The sequence below is a fragment of the Pinus tabuliformis genome, chromosome 3_2, assembly GCF_031772625.1.
Source record: "Pinus tabuliformis cultivar Carrire ecotype Pingquan chromosome 3_2, CPIR1, whole genome shotgun sequence".
In the NCBI taxonomy this organism is placed as follows: Eukaryota; Viridiplantae; Streptophyta; class Pinopsida; order Pinales; family Pinaceae; genus Pinus; species Pinus tabuliformis.
This window is the reverse complement of record NC_142302.1, coordinates 15,746,273-15,773,064: the sequence shown is the minus strand read 5'-3', so window position 1 is coordinate 15,773,064 and position 26,792 is coordinate 15,746,273. Positions and strand designations below refer to the sequence as shown.

At 33.8% G+C, this 26,792-nt stretch overlaps 1 non-coding gene across 1 annotated transcript; it reads left to right on the top strand.

Moving 5' to 3' along the window:
* The first annotated feature begins 15,613 nt into the window (after nt 1–15,613).
* On the top strand, nt 15,614–15,719 carry LOC149179576 (U6 spliceosomal RNA). Its single transcript, XR_016257884.1, has one exon. It is a non-coding gene; the product is annotated as a U6 spliceosomal RNA (small nuclear RNA).
* The last annotated feature ends 11,073 nt before the right edge of the window (nt 15,720–26,792 follow it).

The following is a 26,792-nucleotide window of genomic DNA, read 5'->3' as shown; positions in this document are numbered from 1 at the left end:
TTTTCTTCTGGGTACTCTCATTAGCTAAATTTTTTTCCACAATGAGGGGAAATCCCACTGATATTGTGATAAAAATTTCAGACATTTAGTCACTATATTTTAGGAGATATGACCAATGGAAATCGATCTTTTTGGATACTCCTAGAATTGTGCACAAAATATGAACGTGTTGGTATTTTTGTTATAACTTTTCATCTATGAAATCTTAGAAGTTGAAACTTGAACCATAGTGAAGGAAAAATACCACTGATCATATGGTTCAGTTTCCATAACTTGTACTACGATAGTTTAAGATATATGCATTGAATCATTCACTATATTAGTTTGCATGCAAAGTGTTTGATGAAATGCTTAAATGGTTCAATGATTAATTGCATACAAACTGTTTGATAAAATTCCCCAATGAGTATGTTGTTTGTGGTTGGGGATAGTATTGATGTGTAATAGTATTCTTGTAGTTGATATATGCTTATTTGTATGCAAATAGTTTTCTATATTAGTTTGCATGTAAAGTGTTTGAAGAAATGCTTACATGCAAATGTAATAGTATAGTAGTTGTTTGAAGAAAATGTAAAAGTATGGTAATTGTTTGAAGAAAATGTTATTTTTTAGATGGGATATTATTGTAGTATGATAATATGGATGTAGCTGATCTATGCATATTTGCATGCAAATAATTCAAAGAGTTGCATGTAAGGAATTTGAAAGGTTGCATGCAAGGAGTTTGAAAAGTTGCATGTAAGGAAATGGAAAAGTGGCATGTTTTTAGTTATTATGTTACAAGTGGAATAAGTGCAATGTTTTTGACTTAGTCTCATACAAATGTATGAGAAATAAAAATCAATTTATTTTCAAGTGTGGTTAAATTTAGTAGAGCTTTGGAGATCCCATTTCCATAATTGGACATTGGAGATTGGGCCATTATATTAGCTTCCTCCTTCTACCTTAGTGTGGACCATGGATCATAATGGGGTATGCTTGTAGGTTGTTAGTATTGGTGAATGCTGATTTCAAATTAATAGACACAATGTCTTGATTTTTGGAACATGTGACTGACTGTGTATGAATTATATGTCACTTACATGTTGATTTCATGATACCTACTTACATCCTTGTATGTTAGGTTACATTTTTGAATATTTTGATTACATGTATCAGTATTGTAGGTTGATTACAAGAATTGATCGCTTATGTTCAACTACATGTGTTTATGCATAGGTGTAGTTGATTTGGCATTGCTTATGCATACTATTGGTTGCATGTGGCAATGTGTACAATGGAGTAATGGTTGTTGTTATGCATGTATGGTTGTGGCTATGATTATGAATGTGTAGTAGGTCAAACATGACTTGTGAAGTCATTGTATGCAATTTAGGTCATCATGATGCTATTGGTTGTTATGATGCTAATGAGTTAGTTGAGATAGAACAAGGGATGCAGATCATCATAATGATGTTGCAGCATTAGACTTCGGGATAAGAGTAGATCATCATACATGTAGTGCATGTTTGGTATGCAGGTATGCAAGTTAATGATTATTATATGCATTAGGGTTATATACATTAGATTTATGAACATATATTTTATGTTATGGTTACATTCATCATAGATGTTTGATGAATAGTGTGATTATATGCACATGTGTCAGATAGTCAAGAATGATAGTAACTTGTAATTGTATGCATTGCTATTGTTGTTTATATTAGATAACCTGATGATTATGTTGTATGTTGTTGATGAGTATGATATATAACTTATTGTTGTTATATGCTATTAAATTGATGATTAGGGTCATTTCATTGAGATATTGATGTTATAATTTGGATTGGTCATATGCGTGATGGTTATGTTCATTGCCTTGAAGATCTTGATGTTATATGTATTGTGTTAACTTGGTTTGACCTATGCAAATGGTTATGGTTGCGATATTCAGGTATGAACCGACATATTTGTGAGATGGTGTCATACTAATCTAGATTGACTTTGCATATGTGTATGAGTTTACGATGTGAACATGTTAGTTAGATATTGTTATGGATATCATGATCTTATGAGTGCTTGAGCTGATGTGTTGTAAAGTTATATCGTGCTAACTAGATTGATTGTGTAGACAAGATCACCTCCCCTGAGATACATTAAGGTATCAGTTGCTTATGTCATATATTTGGTGCTTGATTGTTGATTATGTCATCTAGTTGATTTATTTAACATGGTATGAATGTTTGATGAATTGCATAATATGAGTATGTGCTCAAATGATCTTGTTTTAAGATGATTGTACTAAAATATATGTGTTGATAAAGTTGATATGTACTTGAGTATAGTAGGTGATAGTTGTAGTATTATGATTGATGATTATGACTTGACTATGGATTATGACATGATTGTTAGTCTTGGTAACAATTGATTTCAAATTAATAGATATGATTGTCTTGATATTTGGAACATGTGGTTGACATGTGTGAGCCGTTGTAGGGTAACATGCGTGGTATTAACATGACAAGGTAAGATTTGATGTGTCTATATAACTAACAGTTGAGTGGTGTGACAAGATATAGTAAGCCTCGATTCAAACAAGGTAAAAAGGTAAAAGAAAGGAATTGGGCAAGAATTCCTTTGGCTATGTTTGGAAACCCTAATTTCGAACAAATGAGTGCTTTTGCACACAAGAAGTCTTCTTAAACGTGATTTTGTCTGACATTATGTGGATATGTGCTATATTCATGAACATGTACTTGACATGTATATTAGCTAGTTTTTAGCTATAGGTGGATCTGTTAAAGGATTAGAGTCCCTTGAGAGATGGCATGAATATGTTCAGTTGCAAGCAACATGCTTGGCACAATAAGATGAGGTAATTGGTGTATTATTATGCTTAATTATACATTGAAACTTATGTGTTTATAGAAGTATGATGTAGGGAGTTGCATGGCAAGAGAGACTGCCATGAAATGTTGAAGATGGCTCAGGTTGAGCTTTCCTTGGGAACCACGAGGATTGAGTCATAGTGTCAGTGTTGTGCTTTTGGTCTTTTGAGCTTCATTTGCGGTTTTTTTTATGTCTGGTGCAAGGCCTTGCCACTTTGTTGTAGTGTCATATCACGATGGGATTTCGTGGTCTTCTTCTTGTCTTCTCTTTTATTGTTTTAAGTCTTGGGAATTGGTTGGGAAAGAGGAAAGTTGATCGAGCTCGGGGAGAGCTGTGTGGTACTTGAAAGGTAATGTAGGATTCAGATGAAGCTCGATGCATGAGTAAGCACAACGGAAGGTAAGGCTATGACAGTCGGTTGGACTGATTGGGTCCATTGTGGTAAATGGACGGTAGCTGTATAATCATGAGAAAGGTAACATGAAAAGGTTAATTAAATGGATTTGAGGCATCATATGCCTTATCTATGTTGGGAACTGTTGTTCTCAATGTTGCACATGTGTTTCATGAATAAAGGAATTTATCTTAACCTATACCTTATGTTATCTGGTAATTAGGTTATGATCATGATTATTATGATGTTTATATATGTATACATGAATCTATATATGTCGTCGTTTGACAAGGTGATGATTGTTTTATGCTAACGATTATATATGTATGTATCTATGTATCTATGTCACTGTCTGATAGGGATTCTTAGTGATCATTCTTGTGAAGGAATAATTGCTTATGAAACTAAATGGCGTGAAGAGGTTCCTGGTTCATGAGGAATCAAGTGGGAAGAGTAGTCATGACAAATCGATGAGGTCAGTATCATGTGGTTATGAGTTGATATTATGTGATTATATTATGACTATGTTGCGGGCATGTTATACCAAAGGATACACCAACAAAATGAAAGAAGCGTGGTTCGCGACATGCTAAGACAAGCATGGATAAGACACTGGAAGCATGGTTGCTTGGTAGAGTCAGTGTGGTTCTGGATGTGTGGTATTAGTGCTATGCATATGTTTGCATCTATGATATGTGCATTTGTGGTGTTGTGCATACATAGCATGTGTACATGTTATTTATGCAATGCTATGTATAGGATGGTACAAATAGGGTTGTGCGAATATTGCATATGGGGTGTTGTATACATATTGTACTGTCTTCATGACATATATGCGGTGTGTGTGCATATGGTGCTTTGTGCATGTTGGATATGCAGTGCCATGTACAGATAATGATATGTACATGTTGGGAATGCAATTCTATGTACAAGTGTTGTTGCATGCATGTTGTACATGTGGTGCTATGTACATATGGTGTGGTGTGCATGATTGTACGAGTGGTGCTGTGTGCATGTGGTGCTGTGTACATGTTGTACAAGTGGCGCTGTGTATAGGTGGTGCTGTGTACATGTCTTGCATGTGGTGCTGTGTACATGTGGTGTCACATACATGTCGTGCGTGTGGTACTGTGTACATGCAGTATTGTGTACATGTTGTACAAGTGGTGTGGTGTACATGTGGCATTGTGTACATGTTGTACAGGTGGCACTGTGTACATGTGATGTTGTGCACACGTTATGCAGGTGGTGCGGTGTACTGGTGGTATTGTGTACATGTTGTACATATGGTATTGGTGCACGTGTGGTATTGTGTGCATGTCATACATGCTGTCTTGAGGGCATGTGGTGTTATGTATGTGCATCATGTAGTCATGGTATTGTGGCGTGTGTACTTGTTGTGTTGTACTATGTGTAGGTACATGTGTTGGATGGTATTTCACATCGGGTATAGATGGATGCACTATGTTGTACACTGGTTGTAGGTGTACGCATTGTATGTCAGGTGTAGGTGCATATATTGCATGGTGTTGTGTGTCAGGTGTGGTTGTACGTGTGTGATGCACACTATGCGTATGTTTGCTTGGTAGAGGAGAAGGCACTAGGTGTTTGTTGGGTGTGGCAACCTATCCAGTGTCTATACAAAAGAACAAAGGCAGAAGTAAGGATCGATGAAGGATATGTATCGGTATTGTATTTCAGTTTTATTATGCATGTGATTTATGATTCTGGTATATGATGATTACATGTGAATTATGATTCTGGTTTATGATCTATGATTCTGGTTTATGATATATGATTCTGGTTTATGATGGTTACATGTGATTTATGATTTTGATCTATGATGGTTGTGTTTTGAGCTAACCAGATGTGATATGTTTATACATGATGTTTTGATCAAACAGTTAGTTTGACTTGTTGTGACAGGAAGTGAACAGGATTGCAAATGTACCTTATTGACGAGCTACCAATGAGGTATGATTTGAAGTTATTTCAATTTATTTTGAATCTAATGGAAGTTATGTGCTTGGTATAAGAAGCATGAACATGCCTAGTCAGGTGGTTGAAATCGACTGCAAGAATTAGGAGCAGTAATGAAAGAAATTAGAAATGCAGTAGTATGCTAGTAGAGCACTTTAGAAGTAGGTCCATTGTGCGACACTGGTACCCAATTGTATCCATTGATTTCCATGAGCATGTTATGACTGGTATGATGGTTTTAAGGTAGGGATATGCCTTGGTTTTTGTATCTTCCGATGCAAGGAAGTCTTGCGAAGGGATGGATTGCCCAGGATGGGGGTGCCAACGGAACTTGGAAGGTGAGTGACTGCACGGAAGGGGTGACCAGATTCTTGAGGGACTGTGTAGCAGAGAAGGGAAGGTTACGGATGGATTTTTTTTGTCATTAGCATTGCCAGATGGAACCAGATGCACATTGGGAGTGTGCCCTGAAACAGTGAGACGGTAACTATTCTCTGAGAGTACGAGTGGCGTGGGATTATAGCACTAGACATTGGATGCAGATTTGACTTTGCAGTGGATTCTGGACTTTCTAGGAAGGAGGTGAATTCTGGTATTACTTTGAGGGTGGAGGTGTGAGCCTCTGGATTCCCTTATTGATTGATACGAGCATTGTATCCTTTATTTGTTGGTTAAGTGGATGTGCATATATGTATATGTGGTTATTGTAAATACCGTAATGAGCTGTGTTATAAAGCTCCAATATGCGGTATGGTTTTTATCTGGTCATGTTGTCATGATGTTTTGCTTTTGAGCGGATCATTCATTGTAAATACTGCAACGAGCTATAAAGCTCCATGGGAAGTATGCTTTGTTTTTAGTAGTATTGTTGGTTATAGGTGTCATTGAACACCAAGGATGATGTTCCGCCAAGGGGGAGGGTTCTGTAACAACCCTTGTAAAAATTCCGTATAAAAATATATAAATACCACAGATGATGGGACACATATTCCAAGTTGAATGGTGGGCATGACATCCTAGTGCGTGTTCATTTGGTTGTTTATGGTTAAGGAAATTGGCAAAGGCATTAAAGAGGCAAAAATGTATTTTGGCACATTTATTTATGAAAATAATGGAAAATAAGAGAAAAAGGAGGTGAAAGGTCATAGGTTGCATGTGAGGAGGAAAATGAAGGAAAATAATGGAAAATGAAGAAAAGAGAGGCCTCATTAATAAAAAGGCTTCTGAGGATCAGTTGGAAGGCTCTTGGCTCAAGCTTATTCCTTTCAGTGTGAACCTTTTGTCATTTCATTTTTGGAGCTCTCTCATTATTCTCGCTCTACTTCATACTCTTGGATGCTTAAATTTTTCTTGGAGAACTCTTGGAGGATGTGGCATACTTGTATTCTTGGAGCAAGAAGGCAAAGGAAGAGCAGGAAAGCACAAGAGGGCATCGACATTAGCAACTACATCAGATTGCTTGCAGGTACCGAGTTGCATGTATGATTTCTTCACTAGTTTTGGCATGCATGGAACATGCACGTGGTTTCTTGGTTATGATCTGTCATTGGCATGGAGAATGGCCGGGATTGACAATGGATTGCCTAGCCTTTCCATTTCCTAGATAGCCATGGTGATTGTGGGTTTACTTTCATTGATTTGTTTTTGTTGGTTCTCATGTTTCCTTAGCTTGGGTTGAGTTATTAGTCCTGGAAACCCTGGTTGAAAAAATGCTCTATAAGCCCTGTAACAGCTTGGGTTGAGTTACTAGTCTTGGAAGCCTTGGTTGAACAAATGTTGTGGAAGCCCTGTAACAACTTGGGTTGAGTTACTAGTCCTGGAAGCCCTAGTTGGACAAACGCTCTAGAAGCCCTTGGTGGGTTGAGTTACTAGTCCTGGAAGCCTTGGTTGGAAAAATGCTCTGGAAGCCCTGTATAAGTTGTGGGTTGAGTTACTAGTTCTAGAAGCCTTAGTTGGACAAACGCTCTGGAAGCCCTGTATAACTTGTGGGTTGAGTTACTAGTTCTGGAAGCCTTGATTGGAAAACACTCTGGAAGCCCTCGAAGGATGGAGACCAATTTGATGATGGTTTTGGTGATGTTTGACCGTGAGGTGGAATCACTTTTTGATGGGTTGAGGTGGATGGCCCCTGGAAGCTCTGGAGGAGTTTTGATTGATGTGTTCTATGAGATCCCACATTCATGATTGGAATATGGCACGGGGGTGATTGTTTGAAGAGAGACTTGGATCATCCAATCTATGGTCGGGTGGAACGTGGTAGTCCCATAATTGGTTGGTTCATTGCATTTATTAATGAAAAAATTCATTCCCTTGATTTTAATGTGAAAATGTACTGATGTATATATGGATTTTGATGGATGATATGTTTATTGTATTTCTATTCCTATTATGTTGTTTATATGCACATTTACCCTGGAAGGGAATTACACGCAACATGCATAGATTGATGAAACTGCACCCATACAGGTTATAGACTCATCCGAGAAGCTGTCACAGAGAAAACAGTGTGAGCAGTTGTAGGAGTAGGACTTAGCTCAAGAGATTGAATAGATGTTAGAGCAGATGGACATGGATATGATCCAACCAGAGTTAGATCATGATATTGAACTCATTTGTCAAAACCAAGAGGTCACCCCACCGACTTCACTAGATCTGGTAGTAGAGAAAGTCCCAAGCGATCAAGGAGACATAGAGATCCTTGAAGATAATCTAGAGGTGGAGATGCAAAACATATATTTCGATGAGTCATAACATAGGGTTGTGAAGTTGCGTAGAGTGCCCACTCCGGATGTTCACATATCTCTTGCGAAATTTGAAGAATGAGTGATCGTATCTGATCTGTACAAGAATCTAGTAGCATTGGCCAATTCTACCAAAGCATATGTCGAAGCCACCAACTGAAGTGTTCAATTCTTGATAGCTGAGAATGAGCGCATGTCTAAGGAGTTACAAGAAACCAAGTAGGGAGGAGGACAGGTTACATCATCCGCTAGAGCAGAGTTGAAGAGAGTGATACTGGATGAAGTATCACTCTCAAGGCAGTCATGTAGATGTTCTATTCCTGATTCGTCACCATGCATAAGCTTGTTGTCCATCTCAACGGTTGGTAGCAACGCTGTGCTAGGAGAACATGCATCTTGTCAAATCTTCACACTGCTGTCGATCACATGCAAACATGGAAAATGAGGTACAAAGAAGCCCCAATACACTTGCCAAAGATGATGAAGCCAAAGACGATAGAGTTGAAGGCACACATACGGAATAAGATCTAGAACTATGAGGAACTCACGCAACTCATCACTAGTTTGCAGGCTTTACATGCACGGGTGTTCAGAAGCATGGGTGTCATTGTGTGCACGCACATGATCCAATCCATTGGCACACTCACCGAGGCAAAGGCAAATAACCAAGTCCGATTGGAGCTTGACATGTACTTTGATGAGTTGATGCGTGTATACACCAACACCGACTTAGATATTGGCATAGACACTATGCATCAGTATGTTGGTGGTCTGGCTACACTCAAGACTATGATGTGTATGTTATTAGATGAGTTGGACAGAGGTGAAAAATCATTGTACCTAGATGCAACAGAGGCAAGAGTTTTCTTTCAGCAGGATGTCACATTGAGCATGCAGACACCATCACGAACTAAGCTTGGTATCAGTTCGCCATTGTTGATCATCATGAGGATGTCGAAGATTTGGTCTTCCCACAACTGTCTGAGTCTTAGTGATATCTTGCATGGCTTGCTCAAGCCTATTTTGTCTCACATGGGTACATTTGCAGATTGTAATGTAATATCTTGTAAATGTGAAAGACCAAGTGTTGACAACAGAGTGTAACAATCATGTAGTAGTTGAAGAGTCACGAGGGTAGGTGAAGAGTCACAAAGGGGAATGTCAATGGTCACCCCACCCTTTGTTATTTATAGAACCTCATAACTCATTATATAGGCTTTTGGGAGCCAAGCTTCCTATAGGTGTATCTTAGAGAAATATTGGAGAGTATTGTAATGAGCCTTAGCTTCTCCATTGTGCAAAGCTAGTATATCTCTTTGAAGGAGCAAGCGAAAGTGACTGTAATAATCTGCTGTTGGGACTAGTGGTTGGTCACAGTTGTATGTATGATTGGATCTTTCACTTTCTTAATATAACAGAGCCAACACATTTCATGCATATGTTATTATTGTATGTAAGCTATCTTGGTTACTTTAATGATATATGTAGTTGATGTTTACACATGTATGTATGAAATTTTCTATATATGTTTGTATGAATCTTATTGAGATGTGCTGTTGGTTTAACCATCACTTTGGATCGTTAGCTAACCTTCTTTCCACTTTGTGATGTATCTCTGCTCATGTGTTCCCTTTCAAGCTGCGTGCTGTCACAAGTTTCTAAGGGGCGCACTCATACCCCCCATTCTATGTGTTAGAGCCATTCATGAACCTTCCTTGACTTGTTGCACATGTCACACCCTTGCTACCAACAAGGACATCTTACTCACCTCTGTGCGCACTTGCGGTCAAGGCGATACCGTACTACCCCGTTGCTGGGATTCCTACACCAAATGGTCTGAGGTCTAGTTGGGACTTCTTATTGAGGAGATCCCCTGACATGTTGGTGGGTCCAATATTGTAAACAATTTATTGCTCCAATTAAAGTCTTTCATTATATAGATGATAAATAAAACAAACCTAGAATTACAAATGGTATCCATGAGCAAGAAGAATCCTTGTTCAAAGGAAGTACAGGGTGGGCATTTGGTCACCTACCAAGCCAGAAATCGGTCTCAACAAGTTTGACTTGTAGAAGAGAAGAAGGTCTGAGATGGAGTAAGATCTCGCACCAAGAAATCGAAAGGGAAGACATTGCAAGGACACCAGGGTTTAGAAATAAGGGACAAGGGGTACCTGTGATACCAAATGGGATATGAGAAATCTATCATACAATTGAGAAATTATTACCAATCTTCAATTAATTAAATGGAGACAATACAAATTAGAAAGAAAAGACTACTTGTAGTGGAGGGAGGGAGGTGGAACCATGCTTTACCTATACACCAAAATATAGAGTAGTCTTGTTAACCTTGGTATTGAACAAATAAATAATGACAATAGAATAAATGAAAAATACTAAATACAAACTTGAATATATTACCTGTTAAAACTGTCATGGGGTGTGAATTTCCATAATAAGAGGTTCGACAAAGGTAAACAATCAATAAATACTGACCATATAATACCTTGATCATTGAATAGAATGAGCCAAATAAAACAAAACCCTAATAGGAAAACAATAAATGTAAGGAAGTGTGGATTTACCATCAGAGAGACAAAACTCTCATGTAGACTTTAGCAATTTCATAAGTCACTTAAAGCCCTCATCTAGGGGTTAACATTTGCACTAGTCACTCAACATATAGAAGGAACAAAGAACTGGTAGTAAAGGAAAGGGAAAATTTGTAAGTGTAGCCACAAAATTTAAACCATCAAACCAAAATGGGGGCATGATTTCGTTACTATTTAGGGGTGCGAGGTAGCTAAATTCAAATAAGAAAAAAATGACCCCAAAGGAAAAAAGGTCGAAATAAGGAGAGGCACAAAGCTATTGCCCTGAAATCCTTGATTGTTAGAATGTCACTCAGATTAGGTATAAAACTTTCCAAAAAGAGTCACGGTAGACTTAAAATGTTTACCATATATCCCTAAGCTTAAAAAATATTATGAAAGACTCATTAATAAGAGCTAAAGACTACAAAGATAAGAAATTACCATAGATTGTTTTGAATCGACATCCAAATTAAGTTACATTGTCATGATATCCACAAGGAACCAACAAAGAGGCTAGACGCCTTAGAGGGGCGAATGTATAGAAGCCATGGTCGAATGCCATAGTTCCTCAACCAAAAATCAAAGCACTGAAAGACAAAACCAAATGAGTGAAATGAAATCAAAACAAGGGTAGGTTACCCTATTCCATAAACCCTATCCATTTCAATTCATTGTATTACTCAAAGTAATATCGACTCTGTATGAAGAAAGAACACATTACCGTCATGTGATAACAATGAGGTGTAACCATGCCATAAAATCATGTGGTTGTGCCATGGAATGAGCTAGTGGGTCAACCCACAAACCATTCGTTAAGTGAGAAATTTAAAAACCATTGTCATTATATTAAGGCGGGGAATATGTGGGTGTTTATTAATATATTCTCACTAGCCATTATAAATCAAAATATATAACAATGTGCATGATGACATATGGCTAGACCATGTTGTGACTACTACCAAGTTGTGTCACTCTAATTCAAAGGTAACAATGAAGTTATGAATTCATAGGGAGAAGGCCAAAGGTAAGCATGGAGTAATTCCCCTAGCTAGTGTCTAAACATATATATAGATGTGTTAAAACAAATAAGCATCAAAACTTTTTAACCATAGATAAGAAGGTTAAATATAATTAAGGAATTATAAAATAAGGGTGTAGTAGTGTGAGAAGGGTTAGGATGTAGTTGGGTTGGATATTAAAGAATCCATTTGTTTTCATAGAGAATATTACTTTGGAAGTTAAGGGTAACCAAAGAACCTGCAAAACATATTAATGATTTTACAAAATAGAATGTATGGTATTAGTATCAAGTAACTAATGGTGCAGATGAAAATACCTTATATAAACCTCTTGACAATGGAAGTAAATCTTAGTAATTTTGATCAAAATTTCTTTAGAAAATATTATTTACCAATAGTTTTTTTTGGGTACATTATAGATGGACTCAACTTTGGACTCCAAAATAGTATCATCACAAAAATAGTAATAATACAACTCTATATTGACTTTATAAATAAATTATTAATTTAGATGAGTGTTAATAAATTAATTATTTTCATGTATTATTTATGTAATTTGGGTCATGATATTATATTTATTTGAATTAATTATTTATATATTAAATTTAATATTTTCAATTTTTTTCCTTATTTATTTTTATTTAATAATTTGTAATAACAAATATTATGTCAATTTTTGAAAATAAAAATAAAAATAAAATAATAATAATAATTCAAATTTATTTAATAATAATTATTATTTAGTAACCATTAAAAAAATTAACATATATCATTTTAATTAATAATCTTGTACTATAGTTACCTATTCTAACATTCTTAGCGTAAGTATTTCAACAATGTCCTAGATTCAATATCAACAATATACTAGATTCAATAAAGTTATTCGATATACAGAGTAGTTCTTCGATATAATTTAGTGTTATAAAACAATATTTGGATTATCTTTAGAGAGGGTTAGGGAATTTATAGTCAGGTTAGGACAATGTGTTTATCATCTAGGTAGGTATATATATTACATATTAGTATTAAAATATTAATTTATTAATAAATTATGATATTTATTTTAAATAAATATAATATATATAATACTTTTTATTTTTTAATGAAATATTTTTATTTTATTTATATGATTTATTTTTTTATTTAAGTTTGAATCATAATAAATTAAGCAAAGTTTTTCTGTAGAAATCATATAATAGAAATTTTTGGCCAAAGCTTTTCGAAGAGGTAGACCACAACAAAGACTTAAATACAGAGCAATATAGAGACATAATTTTAAGTAACGACTATATTTGAACAATAATATTTAAATTATGATATTAATTTATTAATGTATTAAAAACACATATTATTAAGTAACTACTAGTTTTTAAAACATAATATTTAAATAATAATATTAGTTGCTATATGATTATATTATTTAAATTAATTAGAAATAGTAATAATATGTGAGGTAATTATTATGGCAATATTAATTAGTAAAATGAAATTATGAAATTAATTTGAATTGTTAATTTTTCATAGGTAAAACCCTAATATGAGAGATTAGCCTTAGTTGTCAACAAAAAATAGTTGGAGTTAGTTCAATGTGTAAAACAAAAGAAAATAAAAGAGAAAAATCCTCAGTTTGCTGAGAGAAAAAGGGAAGAGATAGAACAGACCACCAAATAAAAAAAAATCGTTGGAAATAAATGCCATCATGGGGAAAATCTCCAAAGATTTTATGAGCTATGGGAGATAAAGAAAACTCTTGATAACGGAACCAATGGTTTAGAAATATGGGTATACCCTGATAAATATAGTAAGATAGTGCTAAGGGTTTAGGAGGTATCAAGGCTTAGAATTAAAACTCCATCTGTGAAATTTTTCCTTGATAGCTAGTTTGGGGGAACTAGTAAATAATTGGATTAAGGAAGGATGGGGAATTAGTAAAAACCTGAAGCCTCTTACCATTTTTCCAAAAAGGGATTGAATAAGAGAAGATTGAATTTTGTCTATTTTTTGCCTAAGCGTTAGAACCAACAAGTGTGGTTTATCATCAGGACTACATGAAAGAGGCAGGGCATGGGAAAGGCTTAAATAGAGAGCAATGTAGAGACATAATTTTAAGTAACAACTATATTTGAACAATAATATTTAAATTATGATATTAAATTATTAATATATTAAAAAAAAATAACGACTATATTAAATAATTATATTAGTTTATTAATTTATTAAAAATATTAATAGGTAACCACTATATGATTTATTTTATTTAAATTAATTAGAGAAAGTAATAATATTTATTTTGTTTAAATTAATTAGAGAAAGTAATAATATATGAGGTAATTATTATGGAAATATTAATTAGTAAAATGAAATTATGAAATTAATTTGAATTGTTAATTTTTCAGCACAAAGGTAAAATCCTAATATGAAAGATTAACCTTAATTGTCAACAAAAAAATATTGGAGTTAGTTCAATCTAAAAAGAAAAAAAAATAAAAGAGAAAAATCCTTTTTTTTCTGGAAAATAAAGAGAGACAATCTACCCAATAAAAAAATCAATGGAAATAAATGCCATCATGGGAAAATCTATAAAGATTTTATGAGGCATGAGAGATAAAAAAAACTCTTGACAACAAAACCAGTGGGAAAGAAATATGGATATACAATGATAAATATAGTAAGAAATATGGATATACAATGATAAATATAATAAGACATTGCTAAAGGTTTAGAAGCTATCAAGACTTAAAATTAAAACTCCATTTGTGAAATTGTTTGCTTGATAGCTTGAGATAGCTTGGGAAACTAGTAAATAACCGGCTCAAGAAAATTTGCTCAAGGATTAGAATGGATAAAGTTGAAAAGAATATTATCTATAGACTGAATTTTGCAGGTTGATTATGCATAAAGTGTTTTTGGTACAGGTCCGTAGACTCTGTGTGGAAAAGGTTGAGAAGATTTAAACTAATTGTGTGACATATTGTGGGAAAAGAGTGGTTTGAGCAGTAAAAGTTGACAGCACATACTTTTAGGAAGAGTGGAGTGTTGTATTGTTAAATTGTGTGATATTTGAAGTATTGGGTAGTTTTTAATTTTTATAAATTATTTTTCTAAAATTGTGTATGCATTAGATAAAAATGTAAATGAAAAATTATATATATATATAAAATTATAGTGTTATATATATATATAAATAAATAAAAGGTTAGAGGAAAAGTTGAAGGGTGAAATCCTTAAACAATTCCCAGTACCGGACTCGGAGAGGGGTCAGGAATTCTCCATTAGAGAAATTTCTCGATTAAAATACTTAATATTAAGTAAAAACTATGTGTGTGAACATATTTAGTCAAAACTAGGGAGAAAGCAATAAGCTGGTTCCAAAAACAATATTAAAATATTAAAGAAAAAACAGTATAATAGGAAAGTTGTAGCTACGTCTGTAAGAAAGAAATATCAATAGTAGATAGTATTTTGCGTCTATATAGTAAACTATTGATGTTGTAAGTAGAAAGACGGAAAGAAATAGATAGTGTTTTGTGTCTATATAGTAAACTATCGATGTTGTAAGTAGAAAGACGGAAATAATTTTTTTAACCTTAGCAAGAATATGCATTTACGGGTTACTCTTCTATATAAAAATTGAAACCCTAGGTGATTGTGGTTAAGGTTTCTGTAGAAATAAGAGTTCGGTACTGGAAATAACTTCACAAAAAAAAACCCCCGAGGACCGAATCTATCAACCGAGGGTTTCAAGGTTATCTCAAAGTAAATAGTGTTTTATTGCAAGGAACAAATTAGATTCGCCAGAGAAACGTAGCCGCTACTTTAGAATAACAAGGGTAACTAATATTCCGTGTAAAAGACCCATTATCGATCATTATTGTAAACAGAAGACAAAGTTACGTCGTAAAAGATTCTGTTTTCACATTCGATTTTTACGAGTAGAGAAAAGAAGGGTTCATACTCAATAGTTCCATGCCAAAATTTGTAGGCAAGCCATGACCTATATTTGAACAACCCAAGACAAAAGAAGATTGATTGTATATCCGATAAAATTGGAACGATACAGAGAAGATTAGCAAGGGCCTGCGAAAGGATGACACGCACAAATCGAGAAATGGTCCAAATTTTTATGTGTCTTCTGTTCTAGGTGTTTTTATGCACATCTGTTCTTCATGTTTTCATTAAGTGATGGTGTTGACTAATAACTTCACACACTGCTGCTCTTTTTTATATTTGTATCCTATCATACTTTTTATATTGACTTAATATAATCTATGAAGCTTTTTTCTCTGAAAAATATATATAAAGATATATATAAATACAATTCAGAGCAGGACCGACCCGCACAAGAATCAAGAGTTTATAACCCTAGTAGTCAAAGACTTATCAACGAGGGTTTTGAAGCTGACCTGGAGTTATCAACAACGATAGTTTTAATGCGAACCTATTGAAGGATGCGAAGCCAGAAATTTCTTACGATAACACACAAAAGTTTCCAAGAGTGCACCTGTCACATGGAGTAGAAATACACGATATCAATTATTTAAACGATATGTATAGGACTCATTCACAGGAATAATTTCTTGGGAAAATTAATGATTTGTACAGTAACACTCATATACCTATGACAAATAATTGTTGGCACAACCAGCCACTCCTGTAAAGGAAATTGATTTCAAACGGAGTCATAATTGTTGGCATAACGAGCCACTTCTATAAAGGAAATTGATTTCAAACGGAGGCATGTTAGATTAGATAAGTTAGAGAAATAAAAATAAAAATAAAGTATTAGATCTGAGACTTTTGTGATCTATATTGTAGATAAATGTCTTTGGAGTAATCACATTATTAGGATTTGGTGGAAGTTTCCAACCAATGTGGTTCATCCTTACTATTAGGTGAAAAAATCATACAATCTTAATGAAAGGATTATTGCTGACCTTGGTACAATAATGCATCCTTGCTATTTATTCATGGAATAAAGATTGTATGAGTTTTTCACCTTGTTCAAAGGATGAACCACATTAGTTGGTTCGACCAAATCCTAATAATGTGACTAATCCTAAAGACATTTATCTACACATCAAATAATTAAGAACTAATGTGTATTTAATCAAGGGTTGGTAAAACCCTATGGTCATTTATAGGGCAACTATTACACTCCCAACATCTGCAATTTCAGAATCTTTCGTTTAGTGGAGGGTGTATGTGTATGTTTGAGAGGTCATTGTGAGAAAATCGTGGAGCAAATTTTTTTGGTTTGCGTGTGAAAGCAAATTTGTTACATGTTTTTACAGAGAGATACTTTGCAACTCTTGGTGAAGCTTAAATCACACTAATAATTTTGTTTTACTTGGTGAATGAGTTGCAACCTCACTTGGTGAAGGAGTTGCAACCTCCATTTATCATGCGAATAAATGGAGCGTATTTACCACTAAGAATTTTGTTTTACTTGGTGAAGGAGTTGCAACTTCCATTTATCATGCGAATAATCTATAGCTTGTTGCAATATGTTTTGAAGTTTCACGTCCACAATTTCTTTCAATAGTTAAAATGACAACATCCACCACAAGTTTGACGAATGCTCAGATACCTCAATTTAATGGGAAAATTTATGATTATTGGGCTATAACAATGACTACTTTTTGTTCTTCCCATGATATTTGGGATTTGGTGGAGAATACCTCAATTTAATGGGAAAAATTATGATTATTGGACTATAACAATGAAGAATAATTTTCTTCCCAAGATATTTGGGATTTGGTGGAGAATGGGTTCCAAGAACCAGCAGATGGAGAAGCATACAATGCATTGTCATAAGCAGAAAATGATTTGTTGAGGGACAACATGAAGAAGGATTCAAAAACCCTCTTCTACATTTTTCAAGCAGTTCATGAAATTATTTTCCCAAGGATTGCATTCAATCAAGCATGGGACACCCTCCAAACAACCTACCAAGGCATGGAAAAGTGAAGACAACAAAACTACAAATGCTAAGGAGAGACTTTGAGGCAATTGGTATGAAAGAGTCTAAGAATGTAGACTCATTTTTTACACAAATAATTGGACTCGTTACTCAAATCAAGTCTCAAGGTGAGACACTTGAGGACATTAGAGTAGTTGAGATATTTTTGAGAAGTCTTCCAATAAGATTTGATGTCATTGTTGTGGCCATAGAAGAGACAAAGGATATCTGACAATTTTTAGTGGATGAGCTTCATGCATCATTAATTTCTCATGAACATAGACTAAACAGAGCAAGAAACTCCTCATTGGAGCACGCCTTCAAGACACAAGTTTCATTTGGTCAAGGTAGAGGCAAAGGAAGATCAAATTCTAGAAGAAGAGGAAGAAGCCCACATAGAGGAGGAAAAGGAAACCCTTAAAACTGAAGTGGAAGGGGAAGCAATCAAAATTCAAGTCAAGGCCCAAGCCAGAATCAGGCACAAGGTCAGAGGTATGATAAATCTCAAGTTCAATGTCATTATTGTAAGAAGTATGGTCATTATGCAAATGAGTGTAGAAAGAAGCAACGTGATATAAGTAACAAACCAAGTGCAAATTTCACAAAGGAAAATCAGAACCAAGATAGCATGTTTTTAGCTTGTAATGTAGCCCAAGAAAAACAAAGGGATGTATGGTTTCTAGATTCATGGTGCAACAACGACATGACATGAAACATAGAAATGTTTTCCAATTTAGATGAAAGTGTGAAATTTGAAGTGAAATTAGGGACTGATAACAAAGTCTCTGTCATGGGAAAAGGAAGAGTCAATATTCTAAAAGAGAAGGGGGAGAAGAAGTACATTTCTGATGTTTATTTTGTCCTCGATTTGAAGCATACCCTCATAAGCAATGGACAACTCATGCAAAAGGGATACAATGTATATTTCAAAAATGATGAGTGCACAATTTTGGATAAGTCTCCAAGCTGACACTTGATTGCAAAAGTTTAGATGACAAGAAATAAAATGGTTCCCCTAATGATAAAACCAGATTTGAAGGAAGAAGGTGCCCAAGCATAATTGTCAATGAATTCACAAGAGGATGAAAGAAGAGTTACAGTTGTCACACAAGTAAAGTTTCAAGCAGAGGTCAAAGATGAAAATTGGTTATGGCATTTGAGATTGGTCAATTCAACTTTGGAGGTTTGCATTTGCTATATAGGAAAGACATGGCGAAGGGATTGACACTCATAGAAAAACCAAACAACCTATGTGGAGGATGCATCTTGGGAAAACAACATAGAGAGACATTTCCAACAGGAAAGTCAATAAGGGAAAAATCCTCCTTGGAGATTGTCCATTCAGATTTATGTGGACCAATGCAAACACCATCAATTGGTGGTAGCTATTATTTTTTGACTTTCATAGATGATTATACAAGGAAGAAACTACATCAAAGTCTTGAGGATTGATAGAGGTGGTGAATACATCTCAAAGGACTTCCTTCAATTTGGCAAGGAGCATGGAATTCACAAGCAATTTACAAAAAGTATACACCTAAACAAAATGGTGTCATGGAAAGAAAAATAGGACCATTATGGAAATGTTAAGGAGTATGTTGAAGGCAAAGAATTTTACAAATGATTATTGGGCTAAAATTGTCTCTTGTGCAACATATATCATTAATAGGTGTCCAACCAAAAGTGTCAAGAATATGGTTCTTGAAGAGGCATGGAGTGGAAGAAAGCATAGTGTCACTCACATGAGAGTGTTTGGATGTGTGGCGTATGCACATGTCTTGGATGAGTTAAGGAAAAAGTTGGACAACAAGGGGGAGAAATGCATATTTGTTGGATATAGTGATGAATCCAAGGCATACAAACTCTACAATCCATCAACCAAGAAGGTCATAATCAACAGAGATGTGTAGTTCATATAAGAGGAAGCATGGGATGGAATTTTAGAGAATACAATCAATGTGAAAACATGAATACCACATGAAGACAAAGAGGAATTGACTGCAACAAGAAATTCCTCAACAATGACTCCTCTTACTCCTATTCAAGCTCAACAAAGTAGTCAACAAATGACACCGTCAAAAAATAATGGGACAATGTCTCACAGTCAAGCAAGTGCTTCTCCAAGCACACTACAAAGGACCACATCTTCATCTACTTTAAGTGCAACATCAAGTGATATTTCAAGCCCATCTTTTGCAAGCATAAGAAGACAAAAAAGTAGAAATTTAAGTGAAATTTATGAGAAAGATGAAATTAATAGTAGTATTGGCCTGAATTCCTTATTTGCATTGTTTTTTCATGTAGATGGCCCAATCCATTTTGAGGATGTAGTCAAAGAAGAAAAATGGGTTGCAACAATGGATGAAGAAATAAAAGAAATAGAAAATAATGGCACATGGGAGTTAGTGGACCTTCTGCAAGGAAAATAAGTCATTGGAGTGAAGTGGGTGTATAAGACCAAGAGAAATGTTGAACGAAAGGTTGAAAGGCATAACACAAGGCTAGTTGTGAAAGGATACAAGAAATAACATGGAAGATATTATGCAGAGACATTTGTGCCAGTCGAGACAATGCGTACAATTTTGTCAATTATCGTGCAATATACATTGAAAATGTATCAAATGGACGTATAATCAGCTTTCTTGAATGGAGTGTTGAAAGAGGAAGTATATGTTTATCAACCATCTGGTTATGAGGTAAAAGGCCAAGAAGACAAGGTGTATAGGTTGAGGAAAGCTCTTTATGGGATGAAGCAAGCACCACGTGCATGGTATAGCATGATAGATGCTTACTTGTTGGACAATGGCTTCGACAAATGTGACGGTGAGCCTACTCTCTACATCAAAGAGAGTGATGGTAAAGTTCTTATTATTGTTTTATATGTAGATGATTTTATTTTTATGGGAAGTGATGATTTCGTCATTGCTGATTTCAAAGAAGTCATGAAAAGTGAGTTTGAAATGACTAAATTTGGGTTGTTAAGGTTTTTTTTTGGTATAGAATAGAAGCAAACCGAAAATGGTATTTTTATTTCTGAAGCAAAGTATGTAGCAGACATTTTGGAAAGGTTTAATATGTAGAACAACATGCTCACACCAACTCCAACCGTTGCTGGAAAGCAACCAAAAGGATTTTAAGGTATGTCAATGGAACAAAGGAGTATGGTATTTTTTACACCGCAACAAATGATTTTAGGCTGGTTGGTTACACTAACAGTGACTGGGCAGGAAGTGTCAATGATAAAAAGAGCACGTCACGATATGTTTTTCATTTAGGTTCGAGAGCCATTTCATGGGCCTCCAAGAAGCAACCAATAGTGTCATTGTCAACAACAAAAGCTGAATACCTCCGTGCAACAAGGACAACATGTCAAGCAGTTTGGATGAGAATAATGTTGAATGATTTATGCCACAACCAAGAGGGAACAACAACTATTTTCTGCGACAACAATTCCACAATTGCACTATCAAAGAATTATGTTTTTCATAAGAGGACCAAGAACATTGACGCTAAATACCATTTTATTAGAGGTTTGATTAACAATGGTGAAATTGTGTTGCATCACTACAGGAACAATTTGCAGACATTTTTACAAAGCCATGGGCACCTTAAAATTTTGTCTATATAAGAGATTGTTTGGGAATTGTTAAAGGCGACAGTTGTGACTAAGGGGAAGTGTTGGAAAATTACTCCCAACCACTGCCTTAAATAAATTGACAACAACCATACCTGTTGTACACGTGTAAATAAGCCAGGTAGATTTTGTTCACAGGTTACATATTTTTGTTTGCAAGTTGAAGGATAGATTAAATGAAGTTCTAAGCAGGAGTACAAATTATCCATTCTGTAACACACATCAAGTAATTAAGAATGAATGTGTATTTAATGAAGGGTTGGTAAAACATATGGTCAAACATTTATTCCGCAAATGTTACTTACACTCCAACATTTGCGAGTTTAGAAAATCATATATTTTGTACAAGCGCCCATACTATGTCTTAATACTTTGACTTTGTCATAAATTAATGTGTTGAAATGTATGTTTTGAATATACATGTGTAGAAGTCTTTAGTTTAGTTAATGGTGTAAGTTTAAGAGGTCAAGGTGAGAAAATCGTGGAGCAAATTTTTGTGTGCAGGTGAAAAAAAATTTGTTACTAGTTTTAGAGAGAGTTACTCACCAACTCTTGGTGAAATGTAAATCCTAGTAAGATTTTTTTTACTTCGTTAAAGAGTTTCAACCTCCATTTCTTATGAGAATGTACTTTCATGTGTTTTGAAATATAATATAAAATATAGTTGGTTGCGATATATTTTGAAATTTTATGTTTTACTGCGCAACCACTCTCTTTACTTTGTTTCTACTATCAATTAAATTTCTGTTTTTTAGTTGGGATTTGGTCTCATCAACTGAAGTCTTGAGAGAGACTCCTCTGCCCTAAATCTTTCACGATTTGGCCCGGAAATAGTTAAACCCCAACTAAACTTAGTAAGAAGACATTCTAACGTGGTAAAAGTTCTCTAAGAGCGGTTATAGTGGTGTCGAAGCTCTGTGGTCGAGCCCATTATAAGTGTCACGACCAATAAAACCATCCCATTAAGAGAATTGTAGTCCTGCCATTGAAAAATGGTGTAGGAGTTTAATATTTGGCTACAAATAAGACAGCATGAAAATGAGAACCACATTGTCAACCATAAATAATTCTAATACAGGTAAAACACGCAGTGGCAACGTGACATGCAAACAATACCACATGATACCACAAATTGATAAGACTTTTTTTTGACATGCAAACAATACCACACGGGTCTCACAAATTGATAAGACTTTGTTTATAATATATGACAAGGGAAATGACCTTTATGGTTATCAAGCCTAGGGTTTACAATCATAGTTGATGTGAGAAATCGTTATATATGTATATATGAACTAAATTTTTTATAATACATCTATACATTGGAAAGGTGGCCCTGAGGTCTAGCGTCGTTCTAATTGTATCACCCAAATTTTGATAAGCATAAGATAAGATTAGGTATAAATAGTTATAAAAATGATAAGAGTACACAATGTGTACACATGTAACTGTGAGAATTAGTTGTGCTTAAAAAAAACTTTTACGGGGAAATAAACATTATTATGCAAAAATTCTAGTACCTTGTCTCGCGAGTTAATAGCAATGTTAAAATAGAGTGGGTCTCATTTATGATGCATTAAAATTGTATTTATGATACAAGCTGTAGCCAATATAAATGGGAGTTGTCTATAATGGGATTTTTTGGAGATTCCGGTGACGGAATCCGGCGGAAGAAATTGAGGTTAAACCTTGATTTGTTGCAGTTAAAATGGTTTTTTAACTGCATATTTGGATTCAGCACCCTCGAAAACCCCTGGTATGCTTTCATTGTGCAGAAACTAGAAACTAGCTATCAAACCTGCAATTCCAATAAATTCCTGCCGGATTTCGAGCGGAAAAACCTGCCGGAAATACTTTCAAAAAGTCGCGTTATAGACTACTGCATATAAATGAGTATATATTTAAAAAAAATGAAATCACTATGCTATGGGACAATGTACACTTAATATGTTAAGTTCCAAAAATATTTTTAAAATAAAGATAATAATAAGCTGAAGGTAAATAAATGAATATATATTTAAAAAAAATGAAATCACTATGCTATGGGACAATGTACACTTAATATGTTAAGTTCCAAAAGTATTTTTAAAATAAAAATAATACTAAACTAAAGGTAAATAAATGAGTATATATTTTTAAAAATATGAAATCACTATGCTATGAGACAATGTATATTTGATATGTTAAGTTTCAAAAGTATATTTAAAATAAATATAATAATAAGCTGAAGGTAACAAACTATAAATGAAGAGAAATTTATTACTGCGATTTATTACTGCGATTTCTCTTCCCTTTTACTATGACAATTATATTTAAATTATGATTATTTTTACCCTTTGTTAGAGGAGATGCTATATTTAAATGGAAAAGAATATAAATGCAATTTTTTTATTTTACAACATATCAATTAATCATTTAAAAAATCAAATAAGTTTTATAATAATATTATTTTTTTGTATTATGTATAATTTAAATTAATTATATTTTTAAATATAAAACACTTATACATTTAATTAATAACCTAATGTTTTATGGCAATGGAAAATATGGTAAAATAAAATGTTCAATTTATTTTGTATGATTAATAGACACTTTATCCTATAAAATATGATAATAAAAAAATTATGATATTCAAAATGTTAATAAATAGTTTTTTTAAGTTATTAGCAACCTATCATTATTGATTTGTGATCATATATTTACGTTAAACAATTTTTTTCTATTTTCATAGACAAACATTCTAAAATATACCACTCACATTTATTTTTGATAATTGCCATTTATAAGTCTATTGTTAATCCTGAAATTATTTGCCACACTTGTATATTGTAATTTTTTTCTATTTTCATAGACAAACATTCTAAAATATACCACTCACATTTATTTTTGATAATTGCCATTTATAACTCTATTGTTAATCCTGAAATTATTTGCCACACTTATATATTGTACTTGAAAAATTTGAAATCTTAGTCTATTGTTAATCCTGAAATTATTTGCAACACTTATATATTGTACTTGAAAAATTTGAAATCTTTTATTCATTAACTTGACTTGACATAAGATCTTTTCATATCTCATGGTATCTAGTACTTCATAAACAATATATATTCTTTTTAACAATTTTTCCTTTAGCTCAACTCCATACTTTATTTCCTACCAATTTTATATGACACGACAAAATATATATATAAATAAATATTTCTTATAAATTTCTTCATCTTTTTAGGGTTTCTAGTTTCTTGCCGATTCATTTCAAATGTTGTATTTTGTATTTGCGTAGATTGCTGTTCAAATGTTTTATTTCGTATTCAGTATCCGAATGGATTAAAAAACTGGCCACGACCGGCCTCTCGGACACCGTGGAAGAACTCGTGGAGCACAAACTGTATTTTAAAACTAGCAATATTTCTATATACTGCTTTGAGTAGTAATCAAATTCGATCTTCAGTCTAATGATGCTACCAACCAGAAAAAAAATTAAAGTTTCGTCTCAATCGGTCGTTGATTCTGTGAGAATTGAATGCTGCTAAAGGCTTTCAAGGATGATAGGAATCTGTGAAAATAATCCTATTCTCAGTTTTTTTAGGCTGGAATGTCGTTTTACAATGTTGGAAGACACTCAAAATGGCCTCCTCCTCAGTGATCAAATTTGAACACATCAGAGCCTTTCAAAGGGCCTCTGGCACGTTACAGAAGTAGGGAGAAAATTTTACTAGTAAAAAAAAATTTAAAATTTGAATTTTGCCATTTTAAAAAGAAATTGGAATAATATTATAAATTTTTTTAAGAAGGGCTGTTAAGTTGTCAACTTGTCTATTTTTTTTTTTTTAATTTCATTTTTTCTGAAATCCAGACTTTGAGAATTTCAATTTCCAACTGTCAGTGCACTGTGCCTCTATCACAAATTACAATAGTTAAACTTGTAAATTTCCTTTCTCAACTGATGTTAAATCCCATTTCAGAAACAACAGTTTCCGAGTTGCTCCCATTTCAAAAACAACAGTTTCCTTTTGAATTGTATTTTCTAATTTGGGCCTAAAGCTTTCCATGCTAGCTTCAAATGAAATAAAGCTAGATTCAAATGGAATAAAGCTTTCCATGCTAGATTTTACAGAAAGTCGGTGACGATCAAGATTAGGGCCAACCAGTGCAGAACGAAGAGGAAAACATTTCGGAAACAAAAGTATTTCAATGAAACACATTAGGTTGTTCCTATGTTGAATGGATGGATGAATTACCTCCTTTCTATGTTGAATGGATGCATAAGGTACGAGAGATCTAAACTTTCTTCATATTAATATGAACAACAATTGGAATCTCTAATTTTTCTGGTTTCTGTTTCAGTAATTCATTTGTTATTTGTAGGTGTTTCTAGATTAACATTTCTTTGTCAATTTGTTTTTAATTTCTTTATTCCAGCTTCGAGGGTAGAGCATTGGGTGCAAAGCACGTAGTGAATAGTAACAATACTACTGTAATTTCTTGATTCCAGTGTGTAGGGTAGAGCATTGGGTGCAAAGCGCCTAGTGAATAGTAAGAATACTACTACAGAGTGTCTAGGGTAGAGCATTGGGTGCAAAGCGCCTAGTGAATAGTAAGAATACTACTACAGAGTCGTACTTTTTTAAGGTACTGTATAGTGTGGTGTTTATCGATTTGATTTCTTTGTGAACAATAATTCATCTAATTATTTTCAAAATTGGTAAGGTGATTTGTTTGTTCATTCATTGTTTTCAGCGACTTTGTTGAGTGTGTAGGGTGGAGAGTTTCCTGTACAAAGATTTCGGTGAGCATTGTTTCTCTCAATCAATATTGTTCTAAGGTACCTTCCCAACTTGTCTAGACTTTTCTCTAGACTTCTACTCCTATTCTTCATGATTTCGCTCGTGTTGGTGGTCTGTTCAATGAGCAATTATCTCACGAGAGAGCTGCATTTTTTTCAAATTCTGTCATTATTATTTTTATCTATTACTAATAAAAACCATTAAGGCTTGATAGCTTTCGATTTGATAATGGTAAAAATCACTTCGTCTTAATATCTTTCGATTTGATAATGGTAAAAATCACTGCGTCTTAATATCTTTTCATTTATAAGTCTATGTGCTCAACAATAGCAAGGTGTGGTTATACTATGTTTTAGAGTTTTTAATTGAGATTTGGTAAAACAATTTTTGTTGGATTATGTTATTTCAATGATCCATGTTGTTATATCATGTTTTGAAATTTTTACTTAGAATTTAGCAAAATCATTTTTATTAGATTATATTTTTTATTTATTAATATATAAATAAATTATATATATATATATATATATATATATATATATATATTCAATAAAAAATCAAACTATGATTCTAATAAATTTCTGCCAAACAAATTTGATGGAAAATATCATAAAAAACCTGACAACATAGAATAGTTACACCAGCGCTTCACAATCAATAGTTGTAAGTGTGAGATGTTACAACAGATTCGATTTTGACAATTTTACTTGTATGGAATTGGAAGAATTGAGGTATTGAATTAAACATTGTACTAAATACTGATATAGTGAAGTTATAAAAGAAACTTTGGTATGCACAGGAGAAACAATCTATCAT